At 51.8% G+C, this 14,197-nt stretch overlaps 1 protein-coding gene across 6 annotated transcripts in view; it reads right to left on the bottom strand.

The window, feature by feature from the left end:
- ZNF536 (zinc finger protein 536) overlaps positions 1 to 14,197 on the bottom strand; it is a 383,307-nt gene that overhangs the window by 271,600 nt on the left and 97,510 nt on the right. For all 6 annotated transcript variants that reach the window (XM_088800388.1, XM_074314979.2, XM_088800385.1 and 3 more), the window contains one exon: positions 5,791 to 5,904. The gene's annotated coding sequence lies outside the window, so the exon portion shown is untranslated. The remainder of the gene's footprint in view (positions 1 to 5,790; positions 5,905 to 14,197) is intronic.

The raw sequence follows: 14,197 nt of genomic DNA, 5'->3' as shown, positions 1-14,197 counted from the left end.
GCCTGTGGGGAAGGTACGAGCCGGGTAACCAGCCTCCATATAATGAAGTCCATGGATGCAGCAACGAAAAACAATTTTACATGCAGACAAGGCCCGATTTCATAAGAAATTACTTATGCAGGCGTTCTGCAATTATCCTGTGATACTTTCAGGCAACAGTCTGACAGCAGTTGTGCAAACAATAAAGGGATTACGGAAATAAAAACAAATAATATCACACACAGACACTCCCGTTGCATGTGGAGGGGATGAAGGGAGTGGACAGGGTGAGGGAGCCAGGCAGGGCCACCAGGACGTGAGGTCAGAGGCAAGCCGACCCCCACCCACGGCCTGGCTCCACCCGCAGATGGCTGTGTGGGGTCACCCCATCCCAGGAGATGCAGAGCCCCTGCTTGCCTCTCAGGGGCCACCAATGCATGAGGAACAGGAAGGGACACACAATGGCGGGGTTGAGCAGCCTGCAGTCTTCTCTCTGCAGAGAGGAAGGTGGGCTTCCTCTCACAGGAGGCCAGGACCTTCCCCAAAGCAGCCCCACGATTGTCAAGGGGACAGGATGGTTCTGTCACCCAATCCTGGGGGCAGGCATAAGACTCATCCATCACTGTGTCCCCAAATTAGACATGGGCAGGTGCCCTGCCACTCAGCAATTGGGGAGACAGAGGGTGGTGGGATGCCCAGACCTGCAAAGGGGTGCCCTGACCCCCTTCCCCAGCAGCGACATGGGACGACCGTCCAGCCGCGCACCGCGAGGCCACTCGCTGGGGCAGATCTGGAGGGCGTGGCCAAGGACCTGTGTGTCAGATGTGCACCCCTGCCATGCAGCCAGGACCTGGACCTGGCCCCCCTGCGGTAGGAGAACGCAGGGCCCAGCATGAGGGCTACGACCACCACGTGTGCCTTCCCTGCGGCTCCCCACGCTGCCCGAGCCTGGTGTCCTGCAGGCGGCCCTTGCTGCGCGCCCCCGGTGGGTGTGACCCAGGGCTCAGTGCCACAGCCCAGTCCACAGATACACGTGCAGGGCCGAAATTAGCTGCCAACATTACTTCTCTTTCCTTAAAAACCATGACTACCTGGGAAAACTCTGCCCATATCCCCAAGTGGCTGTGATTGGTGAGAGCTGAGCGGCCCTCCAATGGGGTCAGCTCTCCCCAGGGGCTCTGCACACACCCGGCTCCAGGCACTGACCATCTGGACCCCGAATGTGGGTTTAGGACAACTCCCCAGAGAGAGAGGAGACCTGCCCAGGACACAGGACAACAGGCTGGGCCAAAGCCTCTCTGGGTGGCCCCCTCCCCGTAACAGAGTGGGGCAGAGTCCAAGCCGTCCCGGGGCTGAGCTGGCTTCAGCACTGATCTCGTCTGTCCAAAACCCCCGGGGTTTTGTAGCCCTGATGTGTGCCCACTGCAATATCTGAGGCCAGGTGTGGGAACGCTCAAGCAGGCTCTGGCCTGGCTGCGTGCTGGGCGCCAGCAGGCCTTGGACTGTGCAATCCCTACATTCCCGGGAATTTGGAGAGCACGTCAGTTTGCTGTGTATTGGGTTTGCTTAAGCCAAAGAGCAACAAGTTCTACTGATGACCCATAGCAGAGGCGAGGGCTCTGACTGCTGACCGCTCACCGCGTGTGGGGCTGTGCTAGGGGCTGTGACACTGCCTCCTGTTAGCAACCCAAACAGGAGGCTAAGAGCAGCCCCCTGCTCTCCTCCACTGCCTGAGGGGTGGCCTGTTGTGCTCAGGGGAAAATGGGTGGGGCACAAATGTAACTGGGCCTCTCTGGCTCTGCTGAGAGATGACCGGGTGTGAGACCTTAGGCGAGCCCCTGCCCTACTGCCTCAGTCTCTTCACCCATCAAATAAAGGTGGCTTGGACCACCAAGGTTTCTGCTGGCTCTAGGGATCTGTGGGTCTATGAATGACCTGGAATTCCTGGAGGGGCGGCAGGGGGTGGTTCGGGGGGAGGAAGAGGCCTGAACTGTAACCACCAAGAATCTTGACTCTTAAACTCACCCTGCCTATTAAAAGACTACCCACGAATCAGCGTGAATGAAGTGATCACGACCTTCCTCTCATGGACGGGAGGTGCCTGCAGGCAGACTGCGCCCCGATCCGAGGGGCCCCAGAAGCCTGCCCCCTGCAGCGCTCCCCAAGCCCATAGCTGGGGGACTCGGCCCTCCCTGGGCTGCACAGGTAGTTAATGCCGGGTCCAGAGGAGCAGCCGGGGGCACTGTCATGTGTCACCAGTGGAGCTGGACACCTTCCCTGCCCTCACGGGGCCTGCAGTGCCTGGACGCCCAGCTTGGATGTCACCAGGACACCCCTCAGGCCTCAGCAATAGCTCACCAAGAACCTCTTCCAGCCACTTGCAGAATTCTGGCATCTGGAAGCATCTCCAACCTGGGAAGGTGGGTTTCTCCAGACACCCCTCTGGTTAAAAGCAACATACACATAAAAGAAAGTGCCCCTCTCCATGGTGTGCAAAGCCACACCCCTCCCAGAGCTCCTCGTGCTCCAGCCTCGCTGGCCTGCAGGTTCCCCACCCCAGACCCTTTGCACTTGCTGTGCCCTCTGCCAGGCAGGCTGTTCCTCCAGACCTGGACCCGGCTGGCTTCTCCATGTTCTTCACACCTGTCACTCCCGATGTGCCTCCCTCAGGGGGCCGTTCCTGAGCTGAGCACCCCCTCCCCCATCCTCACCCCAGGCATTTACCGCTACTGGACACCATTTTATTCATGTGGCCTTGTTTTCTGCCTCCTTCTCTCAGGTGTGAGCTCCCCGAGGGAACCTGTCTGTTTAGACCCAGGCTGCTCCAAGGCCAGGGACCAGGCTCCAAAATCAGGATGAAGCATGCTCAAACTTTGACCTTACCATCCACCAGCTATGTGGCCTGAGGAAGCCCACTTCACTGTTTCCACAGCTGGGAAATGGAACTAGACAGTATCTGCCTGCTACGGGGGCTCATGGGGGTGCAGGACCTCAGGCGGGAGCCTGCTGCACCCACCCTCCCTCTCGGGTCAAGCCATTGCTGACTGTGGTTTTCTCTGGGGTCCAGTGAGAGTGATGGACGCACATCCCACGGCAGTCAGCAGCTCCGGGGAGACTGCGGTGCTCTACCTCCCTGAGCCTGAGCTCTCCTGGTGGAGATCAAACCTGACGCAGAGCCCCACACACGTATGCAGGGCTTATCATCATTATCACACAGAAATTACAATTATTCACTCCTCCTCTGCGCTCCCAAAGCACCCCCAGTGCAGCGTTTAACTACGGTAATTACCGTGCGAGAAGGCTGTTGACTCATGCGTCTACACCAGGACAGCGGGGCCGCCTGGGGACAGCAGGAGCCACAGCGGGATCGGCACCCCAAGTGCATGGTCCTGCCCGTACCCACGTAAAGTGGGGGCCACTCTGCATCTGTAGGTGGAGGGAAGACCTGTGGTCTCTGAAACGCTTTCCTTCTGGAAGTCACTGGCGCCACAAGCCAGTAAAGGACAAGGCTAAGGAGGGGGGACAGCCAGGCCTGGCAGCTGCACCTCCAATCCCTGGACGCACCGGAAAGCCACTGTGTGACGGGACATGGAACGCTGTCTGAGGTGTGTGGCAGGTTCCGTTACCGACGGGTCCCTGAGGTTGTCCATGGAATGGTCCACATTTAAGCCAGTCAATGGGGTGGCCATCTGGTTATCCCAAAGCCGCATTCATATAGAGTTTTACGTGCGATTTTAAAAGTCCCGTGTCCAGTTCAAAGGATTGGGAGGGCATCGATGGAGAGGGCTGGGAGCAAGACTCCCCTCCAGGGACCTTCAAAAATCCAGAGATGTTGCAGGGTTCTGGGGCAAGGGTCCAGCTTCAAGGCTAATGCAGCTGGGCTGCAGGGGCTGCAACGTCAGCGAGAGGCCGGGAATGAGGTGCCCGCATGCTCTCTGCCCGTCTCTAAGACCCGTCCCCTTCCCGGTCCCCCAGAGCACAGAATTTGCTCCTGGAGATGAAGTGCCAATCCTTCCTCCAGGTCACATGACCCCAAAATCACTGCAAGATGTACGTTCTCCAAGCAGGAAAGTCTCCCGCCTTCCCATGGCCAATCCCGAGGATACCACATCTTTGTTCCCCATCTTCTGTGAGGCCAGAGCACGCCAAGGCAACTCACTCTGTAACGTGCATGCCCCAGTGGCAGAATGCCTGGCCAGGCTGGTGCCACCGTCTGTTCTAGAGCCTTAGCCACCGTGCGCAGGAAGGCTACGTCTCAGTCACAGAAGAAGCTCCGGCCACTCCAGCCCCTCCCTGTGGGTTCCCCACGGGGTCAGACATGGCCGTGCATCCTGTCTTTTCTTCCCATCCCAGTGCGGGCCAAGGGGACATGGCAGCCCCCTTGCCGTGCCTCCTCGCCCACCTCAAGAGGCAGGGAGCGTGCAATGGCACAGGCCCAGCCAGCGTGCTGCTTCCGGGGCAAAGCCAGCCTCGCCCATCGTCCCTACCTGCGGCCTCAGCAGTGACGCTGAGCTGGGCCTCCAGAATCGTGAGCATCCACGCGGCAGAATTCCTGCCATCAATGTAGCAGCTAGATATTGTGAGACTCCTAACTCCCCCATCTGTGTTTTGCCTCCCAAGAGGGAAAATAGTCTTCACAGACATTCCCTTATCTGGCAGGCAAATTCTAAACCTCACTGGCAACCGCAGGCTTGTTTTCCCAAGCAAACAGCTATGGAACCAAAAATTGTTCTGCCTGCGATATGCTGAGGAGGGAACTAGCCAACAGCTCAGCCTGTGGGCGGTCCCCATCGCCAGGGGTCCCGGCGCTCCCGGGAGCCTGGCGAGCCAGGGAGGCCCAGGCCGTCTGCTGACTGAGGCCACCACCCACCATGCCTTTTTCTGAACACAGACACACCCGCCACGAAGCTGATGGAAACCACACACCCAGGTGAGAAGTCAACACTTCCTAACTCACATAAAGGGGTAAAGAAAAGGCACACGTCCAACCCTTTTGCTACAGGCTTTTTCTTGCACAAGAGCACACGAGGCAGGGCACCATGGCTGCCCTGGGCCCTACCACCAAGCGTGCCATGGCGCCCAGACCCTCGCTTTCCATTTTAGGGCATTTCCCTGCATGTCTCCTCGCCTTTCCGACTCTCGATCCTGGGACCCTGCACCTGTGCCGCTGCTAATAAACCAAATCGGATGATAACTGTGGAAGCCTAATTGATAGGGGCCTTTATCGACTGGCCTTGATGTCTATCTGAGGTTCTCAACAGCCAAGATTTAAATGTTTCATTTTATTTTTAACTTTCCCTTTTCCACATTTCAGCAATGTCAGGCAGAGAGGTATGGTTTTACTATCAGAAAGAGTCATGGTGCAGAATAATTTATGACTTCAGCTTGGGCTTTCAGAAAAGCTATTTCAAATCTTCACTTTGATTTGGTTGTATCAAAACTACTCAAAATAACAGCGGCACTTTCTTGGAACCAGAATATGTTAGCAGCACCTCATGATTTCAAACTGAAGCCTCACATTTACCCCCGAAGAAAACTTGAGAAAGGAATTAAGCCACAGAGGGGAACATAACATTTTTTCACGACTCCTTTGTTACCCTCTCACCCATCCCCAAATGCACACAAGCCTCCCCCATGGCAAAAGGTCCTGCCCGCCGCCACTCACCCAGAGCTTGTGGGCAGGCAGAGGGCCCCTACCTGGAAGGAGAGGGAGGGGGGCTGTTGGGTTGGAATCTGTGTTAGGTCAACTGGACAAAGCAGGAGGCAGCGATGTGTGTCCAGGGCAACGAGCTCTAATAGCGTAAGACTTACCTTAGCAGCTTAACTGCATACTTGTCTTAAGGACTGTCAGTCTGATGAGAAACACCCAGAAAGGATGCAGCTGGTCCAGGCACTGACAGACTGCCAGAGGGGGATCCCGCGTCCCTATCACAAAAGAAAATATAGAAAGAAATGATGTAAAGTGAAATGTAACAAATTCACCGAATCACAGCACTATGCAGAGGTCAAGGAAATTCAACGGCAAAGGTTAAAGATGAAATCAAACCCGGTGTGTGAGAATGAAAATCCATCCCGATGCAAGGCCACCGGTGACGTGCGGTAGACAAGAAGCTAAATACTGCCTAGCACTGGGATCTTTCATTTTCATCAGATCAATAAAAGCTTATATTTATCAGGACTGCAAGCAGCTGCCACTTCTGACAACCTCCACTTTATTTTCTCACTCCTTGCGCTGTATCAGGGCAAAAAGGAGGGAGAAGCAGCTTTTAATGCTATTTACACCTGAAGACACAATTCCATTAAGAGGTCCTGTTTTGTTAAAGAAGCAGGGATTGATATGATTCTATTGGCAGGAGCGGGAAGCCCCTTTGTTCTCCCCCCAGGCCCTGTCCTCTGCAGTCCAGACCCAGCAAGGACGCTTCCTGACACCAAGTCCACGTGCGAGCACTTTTTTGTTCAAACTCACCATTTACAAAGACAGAAAAGGCTTTCTGCTAAAACAGTTACCACTCTAATCATCTGTACAACAATATTTGCTATCAGGCATTCTAAATAGATTATCACCAGTCCATCTGTGTCATTATTGATTTATAAGGCTTTAAGCAGCTTTAGAATGGAAGCTTTCGCACTGAAGGGTTTCTTGTCTAAATCAGAGCTGCGCTCCAATACAGCAGCCATCACTCAGGATATTGTTCTTAAAATCATAACAAGAAGGAGAAAATGATAAATGGCTTGTAATATACTGATCCAAACTGATATGCAAATCTTGTTTTTTAAATATATTACTTGAGTAAAAAGAGGCATCATTAACATATGAATGCTATATGCAAATGAGGTGACAGAGCAGATGTTGCCGCATGTAATTGACCTATATGTGAATTGCATCAGAACCTTAACTCTATTAATTCACTACCCAGTAACTAGATATTGTCCAAAAAGTACATTCTTTGAAACCATATACTGGAAGCAAAGCTGACAGGGTTCCAAGGATTCTGAAACAAGGTCACTGTCACTAGTATTTTGCTGTCATCTGCATTCCCCTTCTTATGGATGACATCATCACGGGGCCGTGTAAATCGATCACTTAATAGCATTTAGAAAATACTGCAGTGGGGAACAGGTTATAAAAAAAAATGCCCCAGTTTTATTCTTTTTCTTGGCAGAAATGTCATACCTCTTAAACTGAGGGTTTGTGCATGAGTGCACTGTGAAACTCACAGATGCCATTTTATTCCCCGTCTTTATTTTTCCACTTCTTCTCAGAATGACATTAAATTGTATTAAATAGCCTTTTGTCCACAGGGCACAGACCACCCCGCATATGATAATGTATTAATGCCCCACGTTCCAGCCACTGAGCTGAGACATTCGGAGACTTGGAGGATAAGTGTGAAGCGCCATTGTGTGTACAGCCTGCTAACGACTGTGACACATACTAATAGAAACATACCTAATAAATTACTGCTTTCAGGTCTAGCAAGCTGACATTTCTCTGCAAGGGACAATTTTATATTTGTGGCACAGAACAAAATTGCTTCATATGAAGCCACTGTGGATTAGCATAAAAATTAACACTTAAATTTCAGCTTATTTTCCACCCTCTCCTCCTGCCACAACAATCAATTCCTCTTATAAATCTGATTAGATTTTATGATGCTTATTATTCAGAGCATGTCTCAACACAGCATTCACAGGCTTGAAGACTATTTGTTTAAATAGAAAAAAGAAGCAGATAAATCTATAGGTATTTTTTATTACCCCATTCCCCACCAGTTTCTTTCTCATATTGTAACATCGGTAATTGATTGCACACATTAATTAACATGTAAGGTAGAAATTCTGCATTATGCATGATTTATTTTCCTATCCGGTGAGTAGGTTTGTCTGCTGCCCTTGTGTTTCTAGGACATTGGGCTCGATTCTGGTCCAGACATAAACGCCAATGCTCATTGCTCCTGAAAGTTATTAATGTCAGATATGAAATGAGATTTTTGATTTCACCTGCTTACTAATCCACAAAAGCTGTTTTGAGTGATGCAGGCTTAAACGCCGAAATTTGAAATGATATATTGCTATATCTGATAACATGCAAATATGTTCATTAGGCATAATTTAGCAGGAGAGAATAGCAACACTTTTATAACAAGTCTAGGTCAAAAATGGTTGTTAATTAAACAAGTCATGAAAAATGGCATTACAAGGAGACTGTCCAGTGGACATCAGGCTTTCTAATGATATGCGTTGCTACGTGTCCAACGCTTTCCACTAAAACGGAGGGGAAAAGAACTTTCTGAGCAGGTCACATATGCTAAAGCAAGGTTAACAAAACCATACCCACACTAAGAACCTCAAATTGGCCATGTATTCTTCTTAGATTTTAATGGTAACGGCCTATATTTCTCCATTTGAAGACGACACTTCACTCTCTGTCTTAGTGGCTTCAGTGATTTATATGGTTGACTCTTTCACAAATAAACCAGAAGAGAAATTAATATTATACCCGGCCACGCTGTTGGCTGCCCTGAGTTTATGGCTGTGTATTTTAAATCAAGTAGAGCAATAAGCCAAAGAACGGTTGGATGGTGAGGGCAGGGATGGGTGGGGGCCGAGGCGGACAGAGGGTAAGCACACAGGAGAGAGGTATGTGCCTTCTCAAGTGTATGCTTCCGTTACCTAGGGAACCGGGGTATAGTAAGGACTCTTTTGATTGGCCTTGCGTTGAGTTTCAATGTGGGTGGGACTCTGGTACACAGGTAAACAGGCCACCTGAGCATGGCTTCTGGCGGGGGAAGCTTCATGAGTCCTGGGGAAGGAGGGCACCTTGGGAGTTTGGTAGAGTCTAAAGGAGGGCAGGATGAGTTTCCAGCTGGCCACCAGCAGGCCTTCCCTGCAGGGAGGAGAGTGTGCCTAGAGTGGTGAAGGCTGCACACACCTGGTGCCAACAGGTGCCCCAAACAGCCTGCGTGTGTGAAAGCCACATGCCAGGGTTCTATTGTTGAAAGGGTCCTTGCAGCCCGATACTAAAACACAGTCTGTAAAGCAGAAAGAGCTCGGAGGTGTTTTTGGAGTCATGCATGATCAAAACAAAAAGTTGAGTGTGAGAGCAAACAGCCATCTCAATAAACCAACAATCATCCACAGGTAAGCCATCACCTCTGTTCGCAACACCGACTCGGGGCTCGACGCCCCAGTTATCTCTGATCCTGACTCATTTGGCGGAGGCCGGTCCTTCCCCAGACAGTTCAAGTCCGAGTGTAAAACACGCTTGTCCTCAGCCTGGCTTCTGGTCAACCTACTACAATTGCTAGAAATCACACGTCACCTTTGGATTGCGCTCTATGGTTTCTGTGCTTTCAAATACAGAATCTCAACCAGTGAAACAGGCACCATAGCATTCATCCCACCTGTCTTTCAGGGACAAAGTGACACTTGAAAACAAAAAAAATGGACGGAAACTGTTTGGTGGAGGAAGAGAAGGAAACGCTCGAGTTCTGCGTGACCCTGGACACTTTTCTTCCCACTGCCCGTCACTGTGTCTCCTGCCCACTGCACATCTGCCCCTCACAAGACCATGGGGACAGTCAACCCCTCCTTCCACCTTGTCACACCACAGCCCTGGCTCCTGGACTCAGCTGTCTGCTGCTTCCAGGGGGGCGGAGGGGGGGATTCTCACAATCTACTTTCCAGGAGCAGCCGACGTATTGAGGGGACCCAGGGGGCCCCACAAACTCTCAGGCCATGGCGACGGCCAGGGGAAGCAGGCCTCAAAGACCCCGGCACACAAGTGACATCTGGATCCCATGGTCACAGTGGATAGGCTTAGCCTGCACCTCGTGAAGGCCCATAATTCTCCCTCAGGGCCCCCCCACCAGCACTATCTACCCACCTTCAGGTGTCCCCATGCCCAGTGATGAGAAGGACGCCCAGAGTCCACCCTGGGCCATGGTTAAACCACTCCACATTTCTCCAGAGGCTTCAATGAATTTCAAAGTGTTGTGTTCGTTGAATGAATGAACAAACGCGAACAAATAGGTGAATAAATGAATGAATGCACAAAGGCATGCATGAATAGATGGGTGGATGGACGGATGAATAGAATGATGATTGAAAGAGTTAAAGAAAGTAATAAATGCTTGAATCAATGCATCAATGCAAAAATACATATGTAAATGAAAAACCGCCTTATGCATGAATGGAAGACTGCCACTGGTATCTTTTTAATGAGTAAGTATATACATGAGCTGATACAGCGTGCCCACCTAGTGATGTCGGATATGAGAAGAAATAGGAAGCAAGGTCTAGTTTACTGTTAAGTGTTTGGTCGCCCATCCTTGGCTCCCTTCCCATATCTCACCACACAAACTCCGAGATATCCCTGTGGGATTCTGCAGAGACCCTCAGACTCAGGAGAAGGGAGACAGCATCCAGCCTCCTGCCTGAACCTTCAGGATGGAAGACTCTGCTGTTTCTGCCCAGGAGACACCTGGCTTTGGTCAGTCCTGTACCTGCTGACACGGACGGACTCTTTCTGGGAGGTGGGAGTCACGGCCATCAGGAGTACAGACCCTGGACGGAGCCCAGGAAGCCCCAGAACCGGCACCGAGCTGTCCTGTCTTCATTTCTAGAATGGAAACCATAAATCTGAAAGGGCTTAGCTCAGGGTCTGGCAGCTGGTCACCACCGTCTGATACTGCTGGGCAGTTCTGTCCTGGGGCTGCTGGGCCCCCTGCCAGTGGAGAGTTTCTTCCCAAGTGGACATCCATCCCTACAAAGTGTGCGGGGGCTGGACCACAGGAACCCCCATGACTCCTTGTGAGTTTGTATGTTACTTCTTCTACCAAGCTCCACCTCAGTAAAGACGTTTTCTATTTAACAAGGCTGTGCAGAGTCAACCTTTGTGATCTTCTGCTCCTCTGTGGAGCTTCGTTTCTCATCTACAGAACTGAGGACTTGGTCAAGATCCACGTTTTTTCCGTGTTTCTAGCAGGGTCCTTTCCGAGGAAACCCTCCCACAGTGAGCTGACAGAAGCACGACTTGTCCCGCCCACACTGCACAGGAGAACCCAGAGTCCTTCCCTTTCTTGGCGACCAGGCCTCTCCTTGTAACACCTGGAGTCCCATGGAAGCCAGTTTGAGAATCACTGGAGACTTCCTGATGCCCAGGAACTTGGCACTCGGTGGCAGCAGTCACAGTGGCCTGGGTGCCAAGCCCAGAACAGGCATCCGCCGAGTCAGCCTGGGCTGCACAGGGGCAGAGGGACGAGGACGCCTCCCCACGCGGATGGGCCTCCAGCCTCACTTAGCCAGCTAGGCCATCCTTCTGCCTCCAGCCCTGTCACCAACTCCCAGCTAGAGGCCAGTCCCCTTCGAGGCAGGTGGCCCCCGACCCAAGCACGACCCCGGGGAAGCCCTGCCTCAGACTGTCCGGGGCAGTAAGAACCTGTGACGCTCTCTTACACAAAGCGGCCGTAAGACAGTCAGAGCTCCTCTCCCCGGAGGAAGACATGAACTCATCTGAAATGTCTACTTTTTCCTTGTCCCTCCCACCTCAACTAGACTGGGGACGACGTGGCCCAGATTTCACTCATTAGCATAGCACCTTCACCGTATCACCGTATCTGCTTATACCTGCACCATTTATACTTTTTTCTTGAAATTGACTCAGATTTCTTTAAATCAATTTGTTGCAAACAGAAATGTTATATAACACTGCTGTAAATAAAAGACTATATTTATTCCCCATCTAAATATGTAAAATAGATTCCTAACTATATCAACGAGAAACACATTCGGCCACGGTGAATCTGCAGTTTCCTCGTAGCACTGAGGAAATTGTGGGCGCAGGGAACCGCCTGGGCATGAACCCCCACTCCGTCTCACTCTGACTGTGGACACCTAAGAAGCTGTGTGAGCCCCCGTCTCCTCACCTATAAAATGGGGATGGTGGTAGTACCTATCTCATAAGGTCGTCGCAGGAATTAAGTTAAATGAGATCCTTAATTAATCAGTAAGTGACTGAGACAGCGAGCCCAGCACATAGGTAGCTGCTGTACTAGACTGAAGACCAGCGGCAGGAAGGAAGACCTTAGAGAGCTGGCCCTCTAGTGTGCGTCTCCCTCACGACGGGGACTGACCCAGAGACTGAACTCGACAAGCACAGAGACGCAGGAGCAAGGACATGGGCTCAGACTGGCAGCCCGGGCTTACACAGCCTGAGTCCCTTCCCTTCAGGTCTCAACTCTCCCGACTGCACATTAAGGGCAGCGAACCCAGGGGTCTCCAAAGGACCTTCTGACTGTGGGGAACTTGAAGCCTTGAGGCCACCACATGCCCAGCCTTGGTCAAAACAAACAGCCCCCCACCACTGCCCCAGCCCAGGAGAGGGAGGCTCAGCAAGCAGCTTCTGGGGTGCGACAGCCCGGATAGGGGAGACTCCAGAGCTCACAACCCCCGAGACTTAGGGTCCAGCGTTGGCACAAGGAGAGCATGACGGAGGCACACTGGGTTCCCAGCATGGCATCTGACAGGCCACGGCCATAGCCCAGTCCCGTAACTGGGGGCAGGCCAGGGGTGCACGTCAGCATGACCCACGCCCGTGGGGCCCACGTGGATCGCCGCTCCCAGTCCCAGCCCAGCCTGTCGCCTGTGGTCATTACAACTGTCCCGTCCACATGTTCCCTGTGAGAGGACTGGAACAGCGGCACTTCACAGCCTGCACTCGGGGGTGCCCAACCCCACGCCCTGTCGGTGAGATGTTCTCAGAGCAGAGCGTGCAGCTCTGTCCTGAGCAGCTCGGGGCCTCCCTCCAAGCACAGATTACCCCGTCCTCATGTTCACAAGGGTCCATCTACAAAACTTGGCCAGTTTCTCAGATACAACAAGAAGGGCGCCCCCAGAAATCCGATGGAAACGCTGGGCCTCCTCCAGGGACGATACTCACCTACATGTTGGATTTTTAATGCCACCGCAAAGAGGCCCTGGGGCCCCTCGGGGACCCCCAATCTGCAGCCCGCTGTGCACATCACCTCCTCTCACCCTGTCTCTGGAGAAGCGCGGGGTCCTTACTGCAGGCCCCCCCCCCAGACACAGCCCTCCCCCCCACGGCACTGGGAGAGGGAGGGGCTGAGAAGCTCCTTTGCCTCAGTCCACTGAGCTGGGATGGCTGTTACAGAGACATGGCCACCCAGAGCCCAGGAACCACTAGGTGTGGCTTCTGGGAAAACACCCCCCACACAGAGTTCCCTTCACAGCCATAAACACATGCTCTCTAAAATAGGCAATGTTGAGTCTCGGGTACAAAGTGAGGGTATGAAGCCAGCACTGTTTACAGTGTGCTGGACCCTGGGGACTTGCAGGCCCTTTTTGCAGAAACATTCAGGAGAAAGGCGCTTTCTTCAGAGTGGGCACTTGTCTTGCTCCCGGGCCAGCGGGGGGATGCTACCATAGAAGGACTTAGCCAGGGACCCTTGTGTGTCCTCTGGGGGCGGGGCACAGCACCCCCAGAGGCAGCTGCCCAGACAGGCTGAGGCAGGGACCCGCGCCTGCCCTTTGGTGAACTGGCTGGTCACGGCGGATGGACGGGTCATTCCCAACACACTCTGGCCAAGGGTGATTGCCACAAAAACCAACTCAGTTATTCAGGTGTTTACTGCTCTCCAGCCTTTATTAAAACAAACAGGGTAAGAAAACAACAAAAAATGGTTTTTCTCATTTTGTTCTATTGTGCTGCTTGGCAACTTTATTGCACATTAGTTCACAATAAGCTGCCAATAGAGTTGGGTAAAATTAAACTCGTGCTGGAGTTTTTCCCTCAATAACTTTTGTCAGGGTGGTTTTTATTTTCAGAAGGATCTGAAATGCGGCATTATCTGAGGTTCAGAATTTCACTGTCTGAGTAGTTAACAACTTAACTCCTGAGTTTATGAATTCCAATCTCAGTTCTTTGAAAATGAGTTTGGCTTTACTGTTTGCTTCATACCAAAAAGGTCTTTGTAACAGTTTGTCTTTTCCTGTATGAAAACCACAACATAAAACCAGAATCTCCTATACTGTAATTAGGCTCAGAAAATTATGTGATTTCTAATTTAACAGAACCTCAGAACACTGCATAATCCACAACCTAAAGTCAACATTTGTTTGAATGGATGATTTCAGGGAAATATTTTTTTTAAAGATAGCATTTGTGAATAGGCCAAAATGATTCAATTTAAGATAGCAA

This window comes from Rhinolophus sinicus, chromosome 8, assembly GCF_057876585.1.
Source record: "Rhinolophus sinicus isolate RSI-liver-muscle chromosome 8, RSI-T2T, whole genome shotgun sequence".
Classification (NCBI taxonomy): domain Eukaryota; kingdom Metazoa; phylum Chordata; class Mammalia; order Chiroptera; family Rhinolophidae; genus Rhinolophus; species Rhinolophus sinicus.
This window is presented reverse-complemented; position numbering and strand designations above follow the sequence as displayed.